Below are 3901 nucleotides of genomic sequence, written 5' to 3'. Positions count from 1 at the left end.
GGATCTTGAGGGTGCGGAACTGGGGAATCGCGGGGCTGGACCCCTCGGCGTACAGCTGTGCAGCCTCCAACGTATCAGTCGTCTCTATCGCTGAGCGTAAGGTAAGATCAGCTTTTTCCAGCAGCCGCTGGCGCAAATACACTGACCTGACTCCAGTCACAAAAGCGTCTCGGACCAAGAGTTCCGCATGCTGTTCCGCTGTGAGCGTTTTGCAGTCACAAGTCCGCACGAGTGCCTGTAGAGCTCGGAAAAAATTCAGCAGTCGACTCCGTAGGCCGCTGTTTTCGTGTTACCAAGCAATGCCGGGCATAAACTGCGTTCACCGGCCGCAGGTACTGTCTTTTGAGGGCGTCAAGCGCCCCCTCGTAAGTCGAGAGGTCCCTGATGAATGAATAAACTTTTGGGGCGACCCTCGTGAGGAGAAGTCTGAGCCTAACAGCTGAGTCGGTGGCACGAACCTCCTCCAAGTATGATTGGAAGCATACAAGCCAGTGTTCAAAGGCAAGAGCTGCTTCAGGGTCTTGGGGTCCAAATCTAAGCGTTCTGGGCGTAAAACGGTTTCCATGTTTTAACTTCCAGTCAATAAAATTGATGCACCATCAATAACTCACGCTGAGACTTAGGAAGCGAGATATCGGCTTTTATTGACTGGAAGAATAAACAATACTACATCCTGGGGAAAATGAGGGAGAGCAGCAGCCCACAGTCGCCTTTATACAGGGGTCTGTGGGAGGAGCCACAGGAGCAGTCAGCAGGGTCTGTGGGAGGAGCCACAGGAGCAGTCAGCAGGGGTCTGTGGGAGGAGCCACAGGAGCAGTCAGACAGGTATATCTAGTTCACCACAGCATGCTATACCATGGAATAGTCACACCATGTTATCATTGCTTTCAGAACCTACAGTGCACATTAGCCACATTATATAACTGAATTTGCATAAAATTCTTGACACCATGCTTTCTACGGGTATAGTCCTTACATAGAACACAAAACATAGAAATCTACAGCACATTACAGGCCCTTCGGCCCACAATGTTGTGCTGACCATATAACCTTCTCTAAAATCTGCCTAGAATTTTCCTAGCACATAGCCCTTTATTTTTGTAAGCCCCATGTACTTACCTAAGAATCTCTTTAAAGACCCTATTGTATCCAGCTCCACCACCGTTCCTGGCAGTGCATTCCATACACCCACCACTCTCTGAGTGAAAATCTGTACCTATTTCCAAGCACCTTAAAGCTATGCCTCCTTGTGTTAGTCATTTCAGCGCTGGGAAAAAGCCTCTGACTGTCCACATGATCAATGCCTCTCATCATTTTAAACACCTCTATCAGATCACCATTCATCTTCCATCACTGTGAGGAGAAAAGGCCAAGTTCAATCAACCTGTCATAAGGCATGCTCTCCATTCTAAGCAACATTTTTGTAAATCTCCTCTGCTCTCTGTCTATAGTATTCACATCTTCCTGTAGTGAGGTGACCAGAACTGAACACAGTACTCCAAGTGGGGTCTGACCAAGGTCTTGTATAGCTGTAACATTACCTCACGGCTCTTGAACTCAATCCCATGGTTGATGAATGTCAACATACCATACACTTTAACAACACTGCTAACCTGCACAGCAGCTTTGAGTGTCCTATGGACATGGACCCCAAGATCTCTCTGATCCTCCACACTGCCATTAATACTATATGCTGTCTTAAAAATTTGACCTACCCAAATGAACCACTTCACACTTACCTGGGCTGAACTCCATCTGCCTATTCTCAGCCCAGTTCTGCATCCTATCAATGTCCCACCCTGCCAACACTCTGGATTATCCACAACACCCTCAAACTTTGTGTCATCAGCAAACTTACTAACCCACCCTTCTACTTCTTCATCCAGGTCATTTATAAAAATCATGAAGAGGAGGGGTTCCAGAACAGATCCCCGTGGAACACCACTGGTCATTGCCCTCCGTGCAGAATACGAACCATTGAACATACTGGAACAGCTTTAAGCAGCAATTCCATAGTAAGGAATCCTTAAGAGGAAAAAGATAAGATTTTACATTCAATTTGAGCAGTACACAATTCAGTCACAAAAATAGAATCCTCAGTAAAGGCAATTACACAGATTCCATGGGTGAATTGGCCAAGGAAAATATGGAAAGTCAGATTACGATATATGCTGATAGAAAACTATCACATTAATACAGAAAAGTATCTTATAATACTTAACAAATTAGAATTCATGAGAAAAATTCTGTTGCAAAATATATTAATAAAATATTACACTATCAGAGAATTCTAACCAGAAGAACAAGGACTAGGAAACAGCAGCAGCTGAAGAACTTGTAAGAAATAAACTAAAACAGAAACACTACAGAACTCAGCCTGTCAAGCAGCATCTAATGTTTTATATAACGGTGAAGATGGGTTCTTCTTGACACCAAGTATCGGCAAACAGAAGTTGGCCTTGAGCTCTGGATGTGTAACATGTCCCTTCTTGAAATGGAAACTTATATGTAACCCCCAGGTTCGGCTGGTTGCGTTAGTCTAGGGAAGACAGTCTCTGGCCCCGCCAAACGTGTGAAATCTGAGGTGCAAAACCTCTTGTTTGTGTGGATGCTGCATGATGTGTTCCTCTGTTACAAGTCAGTATCATGAAATAATAGACAGTACACCATATGCAATTAAACGATTTAGCTTTATAATTCTTAATTTGACTAGAGGGTTAATAAAGAAAAACAAAAATAAAAGGGCACATTTTAATGAAACGGTCTAATGTGCACGTTGGAGCTCACAGTTACTCTTCCATCGATTAACAACCCCCCTCCTCCGGCATCATTGAGACCCGGCCTCATTCCAAGTTTACTCCATCCTGCAGTCTATGACCTCTCCATTCTGGCATCTTCTTTTTGCCGAACAAAAGACCTCGAACAACTTGCTCTCAGGTCCCCAACAAGAAAAAAACACTCCCTTCATTGGATGGTGCACATTCCAAAGCACCCGTTATCTCTAGTCATAACTCAAACACTGTTGTTACAGACAGCCATTACATTATCAGTGAAACATTTCCCATGGTGTTACACATAGGTCTGATGAATCTTTCATACTTGGCTGGCTTCCAGCTCTAACAAAACAGACTTTAGTAACCAACCTCTTCCAAGCTTTCTTTCTCCTTTTACCGCTGTGAATAACTTTCAGAACTTCAGTTTCACCTTGTGCACAGACTTTTGGTAAAGTTACTTTCCATTTGCTAGCTTTCTCTTTTCTTTTCTGTTTGATCATATTGGACAAGACTTCCACACGTGGTTGTCCTTCTCTATCGAGCAGATAGGTTGGTACAGCCCCCTTGGGTCTTTTCCCATAATCCCTCTCATTTCATTGCTCTCTGTTCATGCATCTTAATGCTTTTCTTCATCTGTATTTTTTCTGAATGATGCTGTTTCTGGAACAATTTGACCTTCAGACCAATCATCTTTCTGGCTTTATGTGAGCGATCATGTGGTTCACAGCTTCCCTTCTTCCTTTTCTTCTCATGGTAATCCAAACGATATCCATATTGCTTATGAAGTATTTTGATATACTCATCCTGTGGCATCTCGGTGCTGTTGGTCTCACTCTTAATGCACAAAAATTAAACAATTGGACTGTAATCTCCAGTTGCTGTAGCTATTGTTGTTGCTGTTGGCACAGACTGTCCTTTCACCAAACCATCATATAGCAACATAGAATGAATCTGCACACAAAATTGTCCCCATTTGCTTGGTGTTTAGCTAACTGCAAGTGTTCTGACAATCAAAATAGAGTACATCGAAATTTAGAATTGCCATTAACCACTTTCTTCAGGTCCAACAATTTTCAGAACAGAATGTGTGATTCCAATATAAAATGGTAGGTGAATATTTCTAATTC

The 3901-nt window shown here is 43.1% G+C and overlaps 1 pseudogene; it reads right to left on the bottom strand.

Annotated features, from left to right (window-relative positions):
• Positions 1-2380: 2380 nt before the first annotated feature.
• Positions 2381-3587, bottom strand: LOC140732682 (ribosome biogenesis protein NSA2 homolog; annotated as a pseudogene).
• Positions 3588-3901: the final 314 nt, after the last annotated feature.

Source organism: Hemitrygon akajei, chromosome 9 (genome assembly GCF_048418815.1).
Source record: "Hemitrygon akajei chromosome 9, sHemAka1.3, whole genome shotgun sequence".
In the NCBI taxonomy this organism is placed as follows: domain Eukaryota; kingdom Metazoa; phylum Chordata; class Chondrichthyes; order Myliobatiformes; family Dasyatidae; genus Hemitrygon; species Hemitrygon akajei.
The sequence above is the reverse complement of the archived record's forward strand: the minus strand, read 5'-3'. Positions and strand labels throughout refer to the sequence as shown.